The sequence below is a fragment of the Paramisgurnus dabryanus genome, chromosome 13 (assembly GCF_030506205.2).
Source record: "Paramisgurnus dabryanus chromosome 13, PD_genome_1.1, whole genome shotgun sequence".
Classification (NCBI taxonomy): Eukaryota; Metazoa; Chordata; class Actinopteri; order Cypriniformes; family Cobitidae; genus Paramisgurnus; species Paramisgurnus dabryanus.
The window spans coordinates 21,275,031-21,296,911 of NC_133349.1; the positions used below are offsets into that span (position 1 = coordinate 21,275,031).

A 21,881-nucleotide genomic window follows, 5' to 3' on the forward strand; every position below is an offset into this window, starting at 1 on the left:
AAGGAGCAATCCATAAAGTATAACTGCTTTTGGGCAAGACACTTAATCCTTGGTTGCTCCAAAGGGACTGTCCCTGTAATAAGTGTACTCTTTGGATAAAAGTGTCAGCTATGTGAAAAAGTAGCAGATTGTCTCCCAACATATTATTTTCAAAGCACAGCATTTTCAGGCCCTGACGGAGGTCAATGAGGAAGAGAGGTAAATGGCTTCTTTCTCAAAGCTTCACGTTTTTCCAATAACCAAACACAGAGCCCATTTGGCTTGATTCCACATGTTTTCAATTCTTTCCTTTTCAGACAACACAATCGAGATGAAGCGGAGACTTTGAGTCCATTCAAACAAATGTATAACAGTGCACATAGCAGTCCATTAGTTCTGCTGCAGGACCAGTTGTGAATTACATGACTTCAGTTGTATCCATTCTATAGATGGTTTCAGCAGTAACAACATAAACAAAAGGCTTTCGTGGAACACACGTAATGTCCGTTAAACTCCGCTAAGAATAAAAAAACAAAGTCCTTTTAGAGTAGTTTATTTTTGTATAAAAATTGACACTGGGCTAACGTTGTTGTGTAAAATGTGTACTATAATGTATACAACGTTACAAACTGGCTGCCAACTGAAAAATCCAGCTAAGACCAGCATAAGCTGGTAGTTGGCTTTAGCTGGTTTAAGGTGGCAGTAACTGGTTTAAGCTGGTCCTCCCAGCCTAGCAAAGCTGGTCAAGCTAAATCAGCTTAAAAAGTGCCAAAACACAGCTAGACCAGCATTAACACCAGTGAAACCTGCTAGCTGGGAGACCAGATAAAACTAGCTCACCAGCTTATGCTGGTCTTAGTTGGATTTTTCAGAAGGAAAACCTCCCTTCACATAGTGGTGATTCATGATCGGCGTCTTCCCGTCTTTAGGAAACCAAAATATTTCCAAAGTTCATTTTAGCTAGTCAGACGATTAAACAAACAGAAATAGGAAGTAAAGTTCTGACCAGACGTGTAACCGCGAGAACGCACGTGAGTCCAATGAAACTGTCTACAGCAGTAGTCACCAACCACTGTTCGAGCATAAAACCCTGTTCCTGGAGATCTACACTCCTGCTTACTTTAGATCCAACCCTGCTATAGCACACCTGCCTCCTATTTTTGGGTAGCTGTGAAAAGCATGATTGGCAGGTTCAGGTGTGTTTGATTGGGGTTGGAGGTGAACTCTGCAGGAAATTAGATCTCCAGGAACTGCGTTGCTGACCACTGGTCTATAAGCTTCACCAGGTACGTTTACATGCAACCAAATAATCCATTTGTAATCGTATTGATGGCTCAATCGTATTAAAAATTCTTCATGTAAACACCTTAATTAATACAATTAAGGACAATCAGATGCAAATTTGGATAGTATTCAAGGGGGTGGTGTACTCCGATCTGTGATCCGATCAGCAGGAGAAAAGTATTCATGTAAACGTGTGAATCGTAGTATTTTCTAAATTGGAAGCAAAAATACCTTGTGCATATGCGCAGAACATTTGTGCTCCAAGTTCAGGTATTATATTTACCTCATATCACATGATTCTCATCACAGAAACATGCAATAGCAAGGCAATAGCACCACACATTATTAAGGTAACGTTAAGGGGTCACGCGCTGTACACACGATGTACTAAATTCTGCAGCGTTTATGTATACTTTTAAAACATTAGGCTACTTAAAGTAATAAAATAGTGCTGTGCCTTTTGAAAAGTGTGTTTTCATTACCTATATCTGAAAACTTCTTAAAGCAACACCAAAGAGTTTTTTTACCTTAAAATAACGTTTCCAAAAAAGTTTCAGTGGTTCATCCACTCAAAACAGGGTGAATGGTACTTTCACATTCGCTTTGCAGCCCTCTATCGGCCAAAACCGCACTAAAGAAGTTTCCAACCGTCGGGTAGTGGTCATGTAGTTCGAGTGAAAACTACAAAAACTTGCTTTACGGCAGACCTACAATCCAATCAGAGCCAGCTATGCTGCAATATTTAGGAAAGTGGTAATGAACAATTACGCTTCTAACCTGTAGGGGGAGCAAAGAGCAATAAGTCTTAAGTGTTGCTTTAAGAACAAGTTTCTCCAACTCAGTTTTGACTTTTATCCAGAGATAAAGGGTGGACTGTCCGCAGCGTAGCGTTGCCAAGTCCTCTGCTTTTTTCGAGTTTAGATTTGGGCTACTGTTTAAACTGTTTCCACCAGTTGTTTTTTTCTGTGGGTTAAAGATTTAATTATTTGGTTGATTAGTTATTGGTATTTGGGCTGAGACTAGTCATTGAGATGCTTTTGGGCTAGTTTTGAACGTCCATTCGGATGGTTTTGATACGCGAATCTGGCAACCCTGGCTGTGCGCTTACTCAGACTTTCGGTTTCGGATTCTGTATAATGTTCATGTAAACCAACATTTAAATCAGATTGCAATGTTAAGGGTGGATGTAAACTGTATCGTTGTAAACAAAGCCACTGTGACAGCAAAATGGCATTTTTTTTTCTGTCCACAAACTGCATCTCAGTGTAACTGTGTGACATTAGTTTTGTACGATAAGCTGTAACAGTATTTTTACATAGGTAAAAAATGTATAACGAAACCACAGCTCTTTCAGTTCACAATGCACGTCTGATCAAACCACACTGTGCAGACGGTCTGACGTCATAGTTCATTTAAAGTGTTCACATACGAGTAGAAATTCTTACAGACCGCTCTGAAACTAATCAAGAGTCGCCCACATGCTGACAGAAATTATAAATGAGAGGCAGAGGACTGTTGTTTTGCACCATTTATGACAATGTGAGCAGCATAAATCTGGAAATATATGCACTTCCGTTTCTCACCCCCATCATCTCAGCTGTGCGTCCTTTCTCTCCGCTCACCCATTCTCCATTAATGCAGTGCTTGAGTTGACAGCAATTGCTAAGAATCCATATACGGTAATGCACTGTGCATTTTAAGAGATTTATATGGTAAACCTTGACCCACTGACTGGTCGACTTCCTTTCTTCAAGCCATATATTTTTTTTGTAAAGAACAAAATTTAACAAACTGTAAAACAAAAGAACAATGAACATGAACAGTCGGTTGACAGATCTCTAAGTTTTCTCATTGAGAAACCATCTGTATGTTGATATTGGCCTTAACAAATAACTGTTCCACATGCCTCTATTGTGGCTTAAATCGGCCACAATATTCATTGTCAGAAATAGGAGGTCCACGTTGGCAGCCTATTTCTCATTATCTTGTAATTTACTTTACTGATGAAGGCAGGAAGCATAGATATTTCAAACAGCAGCCACATCCGAACAAATAAACAAGAACAACAGTCCAAAAAAAATCTCTGTGTGAATCATTTTTCTCAATTCATTCTGGATAACCTGAGAGCTGAAATGAGAAATCTGTGAGCTGCCCTTTCCACACAGCCCTCTATGCAGCATTTTTGCTCACTTTCTCTCTCGCTCACATTTTCCCACTCTCCATCTGCTTTCAGTTAGGAGGCCCTGAACTGCTTTAGAGGTTGAAGAACACGATGTTCTTCTGCAGAACGGTGGTTGATCGTACCCGATCGTGCCTCGTCCTCGCACGTGGACATTTCCGAATCGATTTTATCCAAGGCTCCTTTATCCCTATTCACAAAACAAAGAAACTCCTAAAAAAAAACATCCATTCATGAAACAGCACCCCAATAACTCGCATTCACTAAAAACAACCCCCATGGCCTCAATTAACATAACAGGTTTAACCTAAGACATTAATTTGCCCAATTTAGCCATGCTGAGAAAACAAGTTTCCTGTCCACACGGAAAGAACAATTTCATAAGCAATATGAAAATGAAAAGCATTTACAAAGAAACTGATTTATCTGGCTTTTAAGAACAAACTAAAATCAAACTAGGGCTGCACGATTAATTGAAAATGAATCACGATCTCGATTCATACATAAATGCGATCTTCATTTTAAATGACGGCGATTCACTTGCATATACAGTATTTTCCTGTATTCAGATGCTGCATTTACGTGTTAACGTATTTACATTTCAATCCAAGATGCTATAATATCAGTCAAACTTGCTATCACACACACTCATACAGGGTAAAACCAAACCCTATTCATTCACCAATCAGACCCGATCGTTTCTCTCCTCTCTCATCTCATTTGCGGCGTTCCGGTGTCACTCGCGTGACATATATAGGGTCCTATAATTTCCGCGATCACGGAATCGCGGACGGAATCGCGGAATTGGCTAATTAACACGGAATCTAGTATTAACGCTGAATTTTGCGGAGTTTTACATATTTTGAATAAAATTATGTTTTTGTGTGGGAGACGAACGTATGTCTGGGGGAAATGCAGACCGGGGGAAGTAAATCTGGGAGACACGCCCCCTCCCGTCGTTTAAGACCCCCTCCAAAACACTGAAACCATGGCGAAGCGGCTCTCCACGACTCTGCTTTCGTCATCGAAAAAATTAAGAAATTCGACGCTAAGCAGTTCCGAGCAGGTCTCACATGACTTTTATGTTACCGGAGAACTGTTATTTTGGAAGTTTTGTCAACACTCTGTTCACGGTGAGCGCAAAGATACATGCACTCTCTCATCAACGTCTGTCTCACTGTACCTCTCTCACGTGCACGCGCTCACGCATCTGTGCGATGTCCGAACACAAATCCTCATGTATTTGTTCAGTTTTATGCATTTCAAGCGAGCTGAGGCAAACTAACTATCCCTTGCATTTAAAATATAATCATCTGCATCATGGCGCCGCTCTCTTTCTCTCGCACGTGCAAAGAGCTGCGTGCTCATGCTGTCCTAAGTCAGATCACTATCCTGTGTATGTTTGTAAAGTTAACGTTATATGCATTTCAAGCGATTGTATATAAATATATATGGATCACGTTCCGCTGGATTGATGTGTTTAAGGCACTTCTGAAGGCACCACTGCTTTGACACCTTGTTGTAGCCTTCTGCAAGAACACTAAACAATGCATTGAATTGAGTTGTGCGCGCGCGTGCGTGTGTATGTGCGTGTGTATGTGCGTGTGTAAATGCATCTTTTATAGTCAATAAGTGATCCTGTTATCCAGTTTTTCCCCAAATCATTTACATTTTAATCATTAACATTAAAGGCACACTCTTTTTATGACTAAAATAACAGTAAAGGGTAAAAAATATAATTGCCAAAAATTAAAACGGATAAAACGGAATTTGCAAAAATTAAAACGGAGAAAACGGAATTTGGGAAAAAATAAAATGGAATTTGGGAAAAAATAAAACGGATTTTATAGGGCCCTACATATAACAAGGCGGAAGACCTAAACTCAGTCGTTTACTTGGTGGATTTGGACCAGCAGTTTTCACAAAAAAGAGGATAAACAAGCGTCATTGTGGAAAATCCTAGTGGCGACGGAGAAAGTGACGATGCAACAACATTGGTTCCGAAAAAAGGCAAGAAAATGTGTTACCTCCGTACGTTTCTAAATCGGAAGGCTGCAGCTTCCGGAGGTCGCATATGCAGGCTGCATAAAGGCCGGGGTATGCCTTTTTTCCGCGTCCGCGCAGCTTTTCGAGTATACTCCCCGTGGCTACACGTGGATGGCCGCGTTCGACACTATACGCAATACAAATGATTTCTTATTCAAATTATTAGTCTAACAGGCTATCAGGGAAGCACTGATTTGGCGACATTTACAGTACATTAAAACATTAGGATAGGTGAAGAAAAGTATCTGATCCACTATTGCAAACACAGTTTAGAACAAACAACAAGACAACAAAGAACAGGAATCAAATAAATATGCTCCAGAGCTTTCTGTTCTTGGAAGAAGTAAAAGTTAAAGAAGAAAAACGATAATGTGTGTGCAAATGCTGTCTATATTATTTGTATAATTGTTTATAGTGGAGTGCCCTGTCTAAATATTTTCATGCGAATGCGCTGTTGTACGCGGACTGTATGCGCACTGTCCACACCAGGGGTCTCCAACCTTTTTATAAGCAAGGGCTACCACAATGTATAAAACAATCTGGAGGGCTACTTTTTGATATAGTCTACTTAAAACTTTTTACACTGTTTTACTTGTTTATTTTATTTTATTTGACTTGTTTATATGTTTTGGTATTGTTTCAAATTTTAACATACGTAAACCAAGCCAAGCTAATATAAAAAATATGTAATAAATAAATATTACAGTTGAGACTTTTAATAGAATGTGCTTTGGCGGGCATCTCACAGACTCTGTGCAGGCTACCTGGTGCCCGCGGGCACCACGTTGGTGACCCCTGGTCCACAACGTCTCAAATTTTGGGCTGCACGCGGACGGTCCGCGCGACCGGCCACGGATCCTCTTGATGACGAAAATGACGTCATGCGGACGGCGAGCATACGAGGACATCCCTACTAAACTTTCGGCTTAAGCCTGGTTGAAGCCTGGTTCATTTGAGTTAAAGGAGCATTACATTTGCAAGTCATAAACATACTACAACAATTTATGATTAACTAAAAATAGTAGTCAACTATTATAACGTTAATTGTTAATATTCTGAAATTAGACAGTCTTTATGATGCACAGCTTAGAAATGCGACCTCCAGAGGCTGCAACCTTCAGACTGAGAAACGGCCTCTATAGTAGGGTAGGAAGGGGGGGTTCACCTGCACCCGAAAGGTATATTTTTTTAACCTAGTTTTTTGTAATCCTTAAGGTGTCTAGAAAAGGAATTTTGATGTTCCCCATGCAAATTATTGTCCCATGTGTGATTTTTTGTATCATCTTTTGTGTCCGTGCTTGATTTTCGGCTGTGAAAAAGGAAAACTTTAAATCAACATAGAATCTGTACAATACATTCTACAGACACAATCCACCCCATTTCATCTTCGTCTTTGCACGAGGAATTGATAGATATGAGGATTGTCATGATTAGATGATGTATAATGCATAAAAACTCAAATAAACATAAAAAAATTTAAATAAAATTGTGACATTGGATCACTGGAACTCCTCCCCTATGGACCCTATTGATATATGTCTTCTAACTTTTGTATTTTTACAGTCTGTAAGATGTCTAATAAACAAACGTTGATGATCCACACCTGAAATATTGTCACGTGTATGTCTTTTCTGGCTATATTGGTTGCCTCCCTGGATTTCCAAAAAAAGCAAAAAAGAACATTTACATAATGTCTTTTTCAAACTGGTATATATTTGTAATGCTTCAGGTGTCTGATAAACATATTCCACATTAAAATATTGTGCCAAGTTTTTATTTAGATTGGAATCAATTTGAAACTTAGAGCAATAAGTGTGGTCGAAAGTTAATAACTCTGAAGGCCTTCAGAAAGTCCAGACTTAGCAAGCCCAAAATACAAAAAAAAGCTGTTTGGAGTAATCCAGTGCCACACTGTATCAGTGCCGGCCCATCTTCCCAGATTCTCTTTTTTTGCAATTGATGCATGCTAATCATCCTCAGAAAAGAGAAGAGTGATATCGATGGTGAGTCTGAAGAATATACTCCGCTACCAAGTTTGAAGCTGCCTTGAAGACATTAAGGAAAAATAAAGTCAACACTGTTATACTATAATAGTTAATTGGCTAGTTGGTGATCATTGCTAATCATGCCCAAGTCTAAAAAACACATGGAAGAAAATGATAGTGAGTCTGAAGAGTTTAATCCTGCTACAAAGAAATCCAAGAGAGATGATGGTGTCAACTAATAATAATAATAATAATAATTTGTTACATTTATATAGCGCTTTCCGGTAGCACTCAAAGCAATTTACATATGAAAGGGGGATTCTCCTCAACCACCACCAATGTGCAGCATTCACCTGGATGATGCGACAGCAGCCATATTGCGCCAGAACACCCATCACACACCAGCTTATTATTGGAGAGGAGACAGAGTGATATAGGCCAACGGGCAAGTTTGGCCAGGATGCCAGGGCACACCCCTACTCTTTTTCGAAAGACATCCTGGGATTTTTAATGACCACAGAGAGTCAGGACCTTGGTTTAACGTCTCATCCGAAGGACCACACTGATGGCCATGTGAGAAGGACTATGTGAGATACCTCAGTTGGATTCAACCCAGGAAGAGACTGACAACCGGGTTGTTCTGTACTTGCTGTATGCCGCTTAACTGGGGCACAAGGTGGCTGTGGTGAAGACTGCAGACACAGACATTTTCTTCATCCTCCTACACCACGCCCAATCCGTCCCGCTGACCATCTACGACATTGGGTAATCCAAGTACCATGCAGCCTTCAAGTGAGTTTTTTCAAGGCAGATATTCTGTAGCATGTAATGGCAATTACAGTTTTTTACAGATGCTAGGACACATTTCTCAATACATAGGTCACTTTTGCAAAACTCTTCACACAGTCCTCCTAACCAACTTTCACCTTGGCAAAGCAGTTCATTTCACATTCAAAATGCACTACAACTACCAAAACACTTTATTCAGGTCTCAAATCAACTCATTCTTCCAGAACACTAGCAAATGTTGACAGCCAACAAACACACTTTGTCACCCACAAAACAATGACCTAAAAAACACTAACAACATGTAGCTTTATACATTGTTTTCTTGTGTAAAACAAGGACACATCTCTGTTTATAATTCACTGCAATATATGTTACTGGAATGAATCAGACATGATGCAGAATTCTTCAATATTTTATGTAGTTTATTTTTTATTTTTTGCACTGAGTAATTTCAGAATACAAGAATTTGTATACACACCATCCACTGATACAGATACAATAGTAATGCTAATCTACTCTGTCTTCCATATTTGGCCAATTGTTTTTATAGCATTTAATTTTAAGATTTAAAATATATATCATTAAAATATTACTGTAGAAATGTCTTATTCAGTTTTGAATTATGTTATTGTTTTGAACATAAGTTTAACAGTTTTGAAAACAGTATGTAAGCATGTGCAAATTGACCTGTATTTATAAAGAGTTTTGGCAGTTGTTGTGTCTGAGTGAGAAAAAAATTCATGAAATTTGAGAGATATAGTTATTGAATGCATTTTGTGCCAAAGCAATGATCATTGATTCTCAGTTTACCCCACATAGACTTCTTTTGTGCTCACTGTGTGAAGAGTTTTGCAAAAGTGACCTAAGTATTGAGAAATGCGTCCTAGCGTCTGTAAAAAACTGTAATGCTGAACATAGGTATTGATACATTGTGACTTTGTAATACTATAATTATTTATGTCCTCAGAAAACTTGGTGATCAATGGTCTGTGGAGCCAGATGTGGTGGGGGACATCGAGACATTAGATGTGTAATGTATGGCCAGGCTCGCAAAAAATCTGTGAACAACGTGCGCAGTATCATGCTGAAAAGAATGATTGGAGAGGATGAGACGCTTACCACCAGATCCAAGGTGGATCTGTCCGGGCTCCCGCCTGCAGAGACAACCTGGTCCCACACATCAACTGTGTCAACCACCGTCTGGCCATCTACAAGAGAGCAGCCACACCGATATTCTGGTGTCCCAAGCCCCATGATCCTGGCCAAGGCTGGGAAAAGACTAAAGGGGGTACTCTGGAACCAGTGTGGTCTTGTGGACCTATCCTCCCCACTTCACTCACTGGCTTGCTGGAGGAAACAGTCGAGGAGATGGATGGAGATGGTGAAGACGACGAGGAGCAAGAGATCGATTATGAAGACCTGGGCTGTTTCTCAATTCCAAGAATGCAAAGAACGGACTTGCGTCCTTGTGGAGATTGAACTTGCCAGGCGACCTTGGAAGAACGAACTCAGAAGGTCGCGAGAACACAGAACGCACTTATGAGAATTGAGATGTGTGCGATCTTCCTGTTGGTCACCTGACCTCCGCCATTGTTTTGCCTCAATGACTTCTGGGGCGTAAAGCGATTTCAGCGCGCAAGTCTGCACTCGATGCATCCTCGATATCAAGAACACATCCGGGTATTTTCATGCGTCCTCTGTACTTGCGTTCTTGAGAATTGGAATGAACTTGGACTGTTAATGATGACATAGCGCGAGGACACGAGAACGCAAGATCGCTGAAGAACGCATATTGAGAAACAGCCCTGCTGTATGATGAATAGACTTCATTGCCCTTGACCTTTTGACCTTTGATTAGAATCACTTTTTTCTATTTCAGTTTATTCTAATGGGGATTTGTTATACCCTATATATACACATATTTGACTATATGGGTTTTCTCTTTTGTTTCTATAAATATAATACCAAAATAACGGTTTGAATAGTATTTCCTTATTATGGAAGATGTTCAGTTGGACCAACATGTGACAATATTTTAAGTAGGGATCATCAACATTTGCTTCTTAGACATCCTAAAGACTGTAAAAATACAAAAGTTAGAAAACATATATCAATAGGGTCCATAGGGGAGAAGTTCCACTGATCCAAGGTCACAGATTTTTTTTTTAATTATTTGTGTTTATTTGAGTTTTAATGCACTATACATCATCTAATCATGACAATCCTCATATCTATCAATTCCTTATGCAAAGACTAAGAGAAAATGGGGTGGATTGTGTCTGTAGGATTTATTGTTCAGATTCTATGTAGATTTAAAGTTTACATTTTTCACAGCCGAATATCAAGCACGGTCACAAAAGATGGTACAAAAAATCACATATGGGACAATAATTTGCATGGGGAACATCAAAATTCCTTTACTAGACACCTTAAGGATTACAAAAAACTAGGTTAAAAAAATATACCTTTCGGGTGCAGGTGAACCCCCCCTTCCTACCAGACTACTATGTCACCGCCACATGTTCCCCATTAGAAAAGGTTTTTAGCATGAGGGGAACATTATAACATGTCTGCATTTCTCTCTGATGCCTCAAAATGTTGATCGTTTAGTCTTTTAAAGCTTTAGTGTTTTTAAAGTTTTAAGGTTAGCCAGTTTGATAGTACAAAAAGCACAGGTGCTATTTAACAGCTAACAAATTTTAAATTACTCAAAATTTTAATGGGTCTAAAATAAGGAAAAGAGACTTTTAAGACACGTTATTATAACTAAAAGTCCTGTAGCACATTTTTTTTAAGTTAGGTGCATAATAAATGTTTTTGTAAAAAAAAGAGAATCGGGATCTCAATTCCCATGGAGAAAAATCGAGATTCACATTTTAGCATGAATCGTGCAGCCCTAAATCAAAGAACTCTCAAACAACATTTCAAATAACACCCTGCCATGTATCCATTAATTGTCACCAGATACTGTATCCAGCGCGTTTCCCTTGTCTTAAATATCTGGCAGCTATTCAGAAGCTTTGCATTGATAAATAGGCTCCTGGACGCTGTTACTAGCCAGCAGCTGGCTCCGAGGACCCTCGAGTAGAGTTCAGCACCATGGCGGTCTCTACATGATGCCCTGCCTGGGGTTGGCTCAACAGGCGCATCTCTTTAAGCTTCCAGGCCCCACTGAGATCTTGCATTCTTTCTTTCTGTCAAGTACAATGGAGTGTTTTAAGGATTAGAGCTGTTCTAAGGACACACTGGGGAAAATGCCTTGAGTCAACTTAGATCATAAAGCAGCTAAAATCTATGAGCTGGACTGCATCTGCCCTAAGACCTGCCTTTACTCTTGATAACACACCACAGATCCTCAGAAGATCCAAGCTTCTGGTGAAAACACAAAGAACCAAAGCACCTCAAGGCTGTATATAGATTTTTATAACCCGTGTCCACATTTCCCCTTTCTTTTAAAGGTGGATTAAGCCACAGATGGTAATTCATTCCAGCTTTGAAAGATTCTGAGCATTGAACAACGACAGCAAATGACGCATGCAAGCCAGGCTTTGGCTGTTGAATCGAGGCTCCTCCAAAGATACGGACCGCTCCATCGGCCTCTTAACTAAAATTTAATTATAGATGACCAGGAGTGGCCTCCTCCTGCCTCTATCCACAGATAATTGACTGCCCACCATGAGCATTAGCTATTCATTGGTTGCCAAGATTAATAGGGTAGTTTCATTTAAGAAAACCTGAAAACCTTATCAAGTTGGTTAAAGGTTTAATAACAAAAAAACCAAACAGTTGCTCTGTGTTTTGCCACTCTACCATTTGAATATGATTGAGCTTAAAAGTGGAAATTGCCCTGGAGAGAGACACCCGACTTCTCGAGAGCCGGGGAAATAAGCAAGCCAGGAGATGCAATCCATCAGGGAGAGTGGCCTGTTCTGCGAGAGCTACGGAGCAAAGAGACCATTACCCGGCAAAACCACACACATTCAGATCTAATAATAAAACGCAACAGTTGCAGAATCTACGTTTCTTTCTTTCTTGAATGAAAGATCTCCACGTTTGCTGGTTTCCTTCAACATCAAACAAACGAATTGTTTTACGTTTTCAACAAATAGAGAATGAACCCTTTCGAAAAACCTAATGAAGCATCTGATGAGCATCATGAAATGAAAAGCGGTTACAGTTCTACATGAATCAAAGTAAATCAAGTGCTCCTATACGTTCTGTGTGATGGGGTCTGAATGGATTAGGAGCCAGTGGAGTGGCACAGGATGAGTGGGAGGTGCTGATGAGAGGAGATGAGGAGGAGAAGAGGTAGAGCTGAAACCCCTGCGCTATTACAGCACCACACCTCGCAGATGCACGCAGCAGCGATGAGATTCACTGTCAAGATGCACAATGCTGCATAACAATGCTCAACAACACACATGCATACATGTGGTTGATCCAAAAACTTACAATTGAACCTGCACAAGATTAATTTACATATAACATCTGCGTAGAACAGCAGGAATGACTTGCATACTTAAAACAAGGGCACACAGACAAATGACACTCTCTCATTTAGTCACACACCCATACATGCATTCACACCACATCTGGCCTGTCAACACACACCGGGTGCCAGAAAAGAAGCCGGATACACACTGTGCACATCAACACAATCTTCATGGACACTGATACACTCTCACAGCTGTCAACTTCCTCCTGTGCCCGCCTCATACACACACACACACACACACAGTCTTGCAAGTGGACACTTGGCTTTTCCCACTAACGTGTAATTTCAGGCACAGATGCACTGGGCGAACACACACACACCGCACACAGACCATAAAATCTGTGATAGGGAGCTCGTGTTCTCAAATAGCATATGTTTCATGACATTTACACTCATGTGCAGCCTGTACTCCTCGCATGGAGAGACAACACATAGCCACAACACAATGCACGTGGTGTCTTTCAAATCTTACTCTTTGCTACAAGAGCGTCTGCCAAGAAAATAAATGTAAATGTAATGGGAAATGCTTGCATTTTTGGCCTGGTCTGCCTTCCGTTGAAGAAACACTTTGACTTTTGTCTGACGTGGTCATTATTAAAGGTCAATGGAATTGTTGTAAACATGACAAAAAGCCTGTCGTGGACCTCCAATCTTTGACACGACCGCTGTGAAACAAACAGTTTGGGTTGTTATACGGGAGACACATGCGACCCGCTGTGCGGCTTTTTTGTGTCATTTGTGTGGTAACGTCTGTTCACCTGCATGTCACAATGTGTCACAAATCTACGTTAATGAAAACACAAGAAGGAGACATGAGGGGGAATAAAATAAATGTCATGACAACTTTGTCAAAAGGAGGGGGGTGCCTAAAGGGAGCAGCATCTGAGGGGATATTTTTCCATGAATTAAATTCCCTCTTAATCCTCACTGCACAAAATACTCCGCTATGTCACACCCATCACTTTACAGGGTTTTGAAGATTGTGTGTTGAGCTTTTCAGATGAGCTTATTAAACATGTAAAGTACTATGCTATTAGTATGTATATTAGAGTCAAGGTAATCTCTCTAGGTAGCTTTTGTGCAATTGGCCTTAATTATAAAGTACAGCAGGAAGAAAGAGGCGATGAAAAGAGAGAAACAAAGAGAGAGGTTTTTGATAAAGCAATGGGGGATACCTGTACTTTATATTGAAAGTTGTTGGGGAATACGTCACAAAGGTAATGAAGTAAAAATGTTTGGTTTAGCGCAAACCGAGTTTACATTAATGCATCATTTCATGAATGCAGCCTTGTGTATTTCTTTAAAACAGATGACAGTTGTTGCCCAATGAGACAGTTTCTCTCAAGCTTAGTACACCATGCTGCGAGTTAACCAGCAAATTATAGCTGTAATAACACATGAATACGTTCATCTCCTCAATAAGCGGGACAGCATATCTATAGATGATTTTTAAATAAAAGCAGTCAGCATTCTTAACAGGGTCTACACATATAATAAACAGAGTGGATATATATAGAATATATCTCAAAACAGGAAAGTAATGCACCATATTTAACATTTATACATTTACATTGCATTTACACATTATGCTTTCATTCAAAGTGACAGTGCAACACAAGCTATATGTTTTATCACTGTGGGTTCCCTGGGGACCGGTCACACAAACTCTTTGCGCTGCCAACGCAGTGTTCTGCCAATTGAGCTACAAGATCACTAGATATAAATAATTCATATTATTTAAAATGCATAAGAGCAAACACTTGTTAAAAACACATGCACATGTACACAGTTGGCTGTAACAACAGAACCCATATACAGCAACATCAGATTACTGATGCATCAACATGCACACCTGCGCATCACACGCTTGATTACACATACTTTTCTCCCATTTCTCCCTCCTTCAAACACACACACACACAAAAAAAAATACTGGACAGAGGGTGAAGTTCTGTGTACACAAAAATGCTTTAAACAAACAACATGCACTACAACCAACACACAAGGTTATTTTGTAATCCATGCCTGTATTCAGTCTGTAAGTAATTGTACAATGAGTGATTTCTTAAAGCTGCAATTCATAACATCACCACAATCTTTGCTTTAAGGCTGCAAAAACTAATTGATAAAATCACAAATAATCAATTTTGAAAATAATTGTCATTTTTGTATGTATGTTATTATCGATTAGTTGGTCTATGACATCACATGCTCCTGAACCACGTCTGCTTCAAATAGCACAACCTAGCAAGTTAAAGCACATGGCAGCGGGAGTCTTATAATGAAAATAAAATAGCGCATTGAATATCAGGACGATGATGGAGGCAAAATTTCAGGAGATTTTTTTGTTAATACGTTTCACTTCTTCTTTTAATATTAGTGAGGTTGCCTTTGTTTTATTATTCTTGTGTTTTCATAATAATAGAAATAAACCACAAACAAAGAATCTGTTTTAAAGTAAGGGGAAAATCCAAATCTTTTGTTTACTCTGTTACAATTTAGGTATATCACTGTTATGTCATCTGGCTAATTAGTTTTTTTAAACATGAATAATATTATCAAGGGCTATTTCTCAATGCCAAGGAAGGATCCTCGGAAGCCAGAATTTCGAGGATGCTACGTCATCGACATCCGTCGAAGGACTGTTCCAATGTCGAGGATCCTCGAAACTGCAACCAATGCGACGGAGTCCTTCGTTAGAAAAAATATCCTATATACAGGAAAGGATGCATATGTGTATCCTTACCGCTCTTCGTGCTCTTAAATGACCCATACTCCTATACGCACAGCACCGAAAGCACACATTTTTGCTGACGTAATGACGCAATGATGTGCACTTGCTAGCCTGTTCCATTTACGTGTTCTCTGAATGCTAAAGACGAGCCTCGCCTAGCCTCTGAAGAAAGTGACTTGTAAGGATTAGTCCTGCAAAGGAAGTATTCTAGACATTGAGAAACGGCCAATGTCTAAAGTTAAAGATCAAAATAAGTTTATTACTCTGTGGGAAAATTTTCTCACAAGCACATCTCTCAGTATTAGCTCAATCCTGACAGTTAATATCATCTTTACTACCTCATCAATACAAGCCGAATCAGATCCAGAAAATGCAGATGACAAAGCTGATCGTTCAACTTTGCCAGCGCGGCTTGAGCAGAACGTAACAGATTGGTAAGGTAAGTATTACTAAAACTTTATAACCATGTCTGCAATACTTTAAATATATTTTTTCTTTATATTTTGACATTTACTATTTAAACACAGGACATTTTTACCTTCTTAGACTTGAGCTTTGGTTTGTCTTTTTTTCAGATTTCTTCCAGCTATTTTGGGGTTAGGAAGCTAAAAATAATCAAATATTTTTATTACTAAAACATTAAAACCATGTCTGCATGTGGACACACCAGGTCTTAGGAGGATAAGGCTTAAGTCAAAATTAAAGATTATATTAAAGAGCACCTATTATGTTGCTAAAAATAACATTATTTTGTGTATTTAATGTAATACAATGTGGTATATGGTTAAAAAAAATGCAGTATTTTTCACATACCATAGATTATATTTGCTTCTCTATGCCCTGCCTCCCTGAAACACGTTGATTTTGTACAAAGCTCATCGCTCTAAAAAGTGCAGTGTCATCCAATTGACCAGCTAAACAGTACGTTGTGATTGGCTTGAATATCTCTGTCGTCACCCAGAAATGTGATGCTCCTCACTATGTTTGAAAGATTAGCTCACAATGCAATGCTGACAGGAGTTAATATCGTCTTTACTACCTCATCAATACAAGCCGAATCAGAAAATGCTGATGACCAAGCTGATCGATCAACTTTTCCAGTGCGGCTTGAGCAGAACGTAACAGATTGGTAAGGTAAGTATCACTAAAACATTAAAACCATGTCTGCATTTGTGATCGTAGAAACGGCAAACAACAAGCGCAAATCTGCACGGCAATAATACACACATACAAACTAAAAGAAATGTAAAATCGTTAATACAATAATATGTGCTCTTTAATAAAATTCTCTGTGTGACTTTTGCACTTCTAACCAGATTTATTTAGCCGATTAATTGATAAAACAATATTCCAATTATTTAATTATTAACATGATTGTTAAGCCCGATTTATAGTTGTGCGTAAGCTCTACGACGTAGGTTATCCGTAGCCTGTGCATAGCTTTGTGTAGCCTGACGTGCCCCTCGTAAAAATTTTAAAAGTGCGTCAGTTCTACGTGGACCACAAGTGCTGTGATTGGTTCACCAGAAACCCTCCCGTCAGGTAAAAAAACTGCGTCATAGGTATTTCCGTTTGCGACAGTGAAATAAAAGATGAGCTAAGGTCAGGAGTAATTTACCTCAAACTGCAAAAAAAATTGCTGTTTATTTACTTCCATCATTGCTGGGCTTCTCAAATCATACACAACAAGTTGCTGTTTCTTCTTCGTTTGTGGGTTAACTTGCCAAGCTTCTTCTTCTTTTATGGTCGTGCTGCTACTGTGGTTACACGCGTGGATATTGCCTACCAGCGGTGTGCGCGTGTCTGCACGTCGACGACAACGCAAAAGTATAAATGAAAACCGACGCGGAACCTACGGCATAGGACCTATGCACAACTATAACGAGCCCTTTAGTTGCAGCCCTACTATGTTTGCAATTTACTTAACATACTTTCATGCTTGTTGAGAAACAGCTAACATTTTTGTTGTGAATAAGGGGTTAAGATACAGTAAGGATACAGTTATATACTTTAACCAGCTTTAAAATCAGTCATAAAAATGTAACCACACTTCAGAGACCAAAACAATCACATGAATTACACGAAATGCCCTACTGGCTCAAAAATGATTGGATGTCATTTGTAATCATTTACATTGATATATAGCACTGCACATTGGATGTCTTATTAGCTCATCAGTTGTACATGCTGAGCCCTGTCATCATAGAGTATCATGAGCACATACTCAGATTTACTACCCTCAATATGATTCCATTTTGTGGGGGGATAACACACATACAATATTTGGAATTCAAACTGGCCTTTGAGTATATCTGCTTCACTGTGCAGTCCAGCTTACGAAAATCGAAGGCATGGGGTCGCAAAAATCTAAAAGCTCCCTCTGCACTCTATAGAGACCACACTGACTTGAAACACAAAGTCGCACCAACAACCACAATAGCCACCTTAAGTTTATTTATTCGCATACCTCCTACCAACCGAAGAATTCTTGTTTCTGTGTTTTTTAAATGACTGACAGTCAGTTAGTGTGTGAACCTCAGTGGTTTAGTGTGTGATGCCCAGATTTTATTCTGTAGCCGTTTACAAACTGTGTGATGAGTATTATATAAAAATGTGTACAGTTGTGTAGAGTAATCCAGCATTTGCTTGCAAGTACAAACACAAATATGATACTAGACATATTATGCCAAATATCAATGCAGCAGAGATGTTAGCATGCACGCTGACAATACAATTAATCATTTCAGTGAAATCTAAAGAAAAAGTATTCCCGTTCTTGTTTTGATATGAACCTTTAAAAGCATGTTTTCGTTCTATTACTCCATCCCCCATTAACATAATGTCACATGCCTTATTGGACAGAAATCTGTCAATGCGATCAATCAGCACCTTGAACACAAAAAGCCCAAAATGTCTCCTCAGCCTGGTTCACTATTATCCGTCCCCGAATCCCATCTCGTTTCATCCAACAGCTGCTGTACACATCTATGCAATAAAACTACAGCACCTCTCCACATCACAGGAACAAAATCACAATACCCGTCTTATCACTACAGATCTCCCAAGAGAAAAGCAAAGCACAGTCTCACTGGCTTGATATCCAGGTAGTATTGTTATTATACATCTGTCAATAATGGTTTATTGACTTGTCTTTGATTGGATATTGGAGACGACTGAATTGATGGTTGTTGTGAGCTCCCAGGATGTCACTTAATTCAAATTAAGATTCAGCTGTCAGGTGAATTGTGCACAGAAGTGAGGGAATTCTGGCAGGGATTTCCGTGGTTACTGTAAGGGACTGCAGTTGTAGTTGGACCGAAATATCCGTGGTTACGGTAACCGTGGAGATGGGTAAAAGGGAGAGTTCGGCTTTGGGTCAAAACTCATGGTTGTTTAGAAGAGGATGCTAAAGTGTTAACACGTCCAGCTATTTAACACTCACGTCTCCATATCAAAAAACTCATGGCTGCCTTGTATTGCTGCTTTACAACTGGTCTTGCTCATTCTAGACTGTGTAACACCAAAAATAGCATCCAGGTATGCGTTTGTCTGTGTGCGAGACAGTGTGTGCTTGTGCACATACAGTACTGTTGGTCTTACAGTTTCTTCCACTGACCCGGAGCACCCAAGGTAGGTCTCTGGTCTAATGTAAATTAGTGTGGCCTTTATCAATTGCAGGCCAGCCTAACCGCTGGGGAACCAGAGGAAAGGGGAGCAACGTAATCTCCCTCACACACCAGCGTATGATCTTGTTAAAGACTAATTGATGTTCTGTGTTAACGAGCTTTACCTTAATTAGTCACATTTAAGTGAACAGGGGATACTGGTTGGGGAGTTGGATGCTGTTTGGGGTATACTGGACTTATCAGCACAGCAACGTGAACAAAAAAGGAGAATTAAGGAAACAGATGCAGATGAGATGCTTCAAGAATAATAGAGGTGAGATCCAGCAGAGGAAGTGAGGGGAGAAAAGAGATGTTAAAAAGCAGGAATTGTCAAGAGCCTGAAATCCCCAGGGATGAAAAGATTGAGGGGATAAAGAGCAAAGGTAAAGATAAAGAATCAATGCACTGAAAACAGACGAGAAAGAGCAAAAGGGAAATGCAAACGCTGATTCAAGCTGCTCTCATCTCTCAGCCTGCGCCCTCCAACCATGTTCACTCTCACATATTTAGTTTTGCCTTCTCTTCCTATTTTTTCTAGCCCTCTCATTCTGTTATTCCACTTCCAATTTCTATAGATATCCTTCCCTGTGTCCTCTTCTCTATATCCAGCTACACCTCTATACGTATCTGCTCAATCCTCTTCTATGTACATTATTGTCTCCCACCTTCTTTTATACTATACTCTTTGATTCTTTCACTCTCCATCCTCTACAGCAAAAGCCTGGAAAGCAGCTGTACAGATCGCTGGAGTGAAGCTGTATTGACACTGAAGGCAACACATTAACATCACTGTGCGCATTACAGTACTGCAGTGTGTGCATGTGCAGATCTTGATGCTTCAAGTGGCAGTTCAATTTGTCTCACACGTTTGTCTCCCCTATCTTTCTTTTCTATCTACATAACAGATTCGGCTACATCTCACAACCTGTGGAAATAGTTTTATGAATGCAAATGAGTACAGTGTAAAGAGTAACAAATGATTGTGAGGTAAAATTTCACAACAAATTAAAATAAATAATGGAACTAAATTGTTTTTAGTGTGTGATACAGGTTAGCACTGATTTCAGGCCTGGTTTAGTGGACGTTATGATTATATTCCCTCTGCAGTACTGGAGGCTTCATCATTAGAGCTTTAATAAGTTAGTCACGAGGAGGGAATAAAACTTATTATGGAATATGAAGCAGCATGCGCATATAAATGATTTTACTTTATTTAAACGCCAACAGTTTGATTTATATCGCAGCTGGAAAACGTTGGGCCTATCATGGGCTCACATGAAATTAACATAATGACCACTCTTCATAAATCTTACTGATTTCTTACTTAACTACTAAAAAGTAAATTACCAGACTCTGAAAAATGACGGTAATAGACAGTGCGTATCCAGAATGTTAAAATCGCCTTCTACGCGTTCAAGAAATAAAAAAACCCTCTCCGATTGAAATGAGCTTGCATGGTGCCAAAATGCCAAGAGTATTTCTCACAACGCACACTGCGAGACACTGACAACAGTGCTCAGTAAAATTGATAAATCCGCAGTTTAGATACACAACTGGAAAAACAGTCTGACAGCGCGCCACAGCGACATGGTTATTGGCTGTACCGTGAACGGAGCATTTAAAGCACATCTTAATATTCTGTTGCTCCACGGTTGTTGTTTCGATGAAAATCACTAATTGTGCCCGCAGACTGCGCGTGTCTCCGTGTCGTTTCCATGCTCGTGCGACAGCGCGCGCGTGCGCTTCTGCGCGTCGCTGTAATCTCTCCGCGTATCTGTGCAGTGAGAGTGTAAGAAAAGTCGAAGTATGTGCCGCGTGAGTGCACGTTTCATTGAGGAACAAGTGGGCATATAAGCGCTGGCATATGTGCGCGCGTGCAGCAATGACAGAGGGGTCAAACCCCGCGCGCGCCGACCGTGTCCATCTCTCAATCGCGTGCCATCCATCTTTTCCACATAGAGCGCATCAAAGTACCCTCACCCGGAACCGCCGGTGCCCTGTGAGTGGCGTGTCCTCGCTCCACGCATTATCCCTCAGTACATTCCTTGCAGAGGCACAGCAGTATTTATGAAACTGTTACTTACTGTGTTTTTCACGCGCCTGTCCCCCCTCTCTCCTTTCGGCCCTCCATTCTCTTCACATCCTTCCCCTCGAGGTATCCTTTTTGCGGTTTCTCCGCGGACAATACACCTAGAAATATATATATATTCTACATGTATTCAATTTTCGCGAGCTCTCCCTCTCTACCTAGCTCCCTCTTCCTCCTCTCTCTCATCTCTCTCTCTCTCTCTCTCTCTCTCAAACACACACACACACTCTCTCTCTCTCCCTCTTTCTCCGCTCTTTTGTTAAAATTCAGTATATGCGCCTCGTCACCTAGCAACCGTCAACCGTCAACCTCCCTCTCTCGCGCGCGCCTCTCTCTCCATCACTAGCGACACGTGTTGAATGCTAAACTTAGCGGTGTGGAATAATATTAATAACTGGGTGGCTTGAGGTCTCTGCCTCCCTCTCTCTCCGTCTCTCTCTTCTTCTCTCTCTGCCCCCTCCCCACACATAAGAATACACCTCATCACTCGCATATAATCATGCAATATAAATATTTACTAGAGCCACTCGGCCCTCTGTTGCATGTCCCCCACAGCCTCCTCCGCGTCTCGCTCTCCTCCTATCATCCCATACTGCGAATCAATTGTGCCGTATCGCTGTGCGAAACGCAGAGGTG

The 21,881-nt window shown here is 40.1% G+C and overlaps 1 protein-coding gene across 1 annotated transcript in view; it reads right to left on the reverse strand.

Annotated features, from left to right (window-relative positions):
• The window catches only part of grin2db (glutamate receptor, ionotropic, N-methyl D-aspartate 2D, b), an 83,812-nt gene extending 62,077 nt beyond the window's left edge, over positions 1-21,735 (reverse strand). The window contains exon 1 of the mRNA XM_065245921.2: positions 21,241-21,735. The gene's annotated coding sequence lies outside the window, so the exon portion shown is untranslated. The remainder of the gene's footprint in view (positions 1-21,240) is intronic.
• Positions 21,736-21,881: the final 146 nt, after the last annotated feature.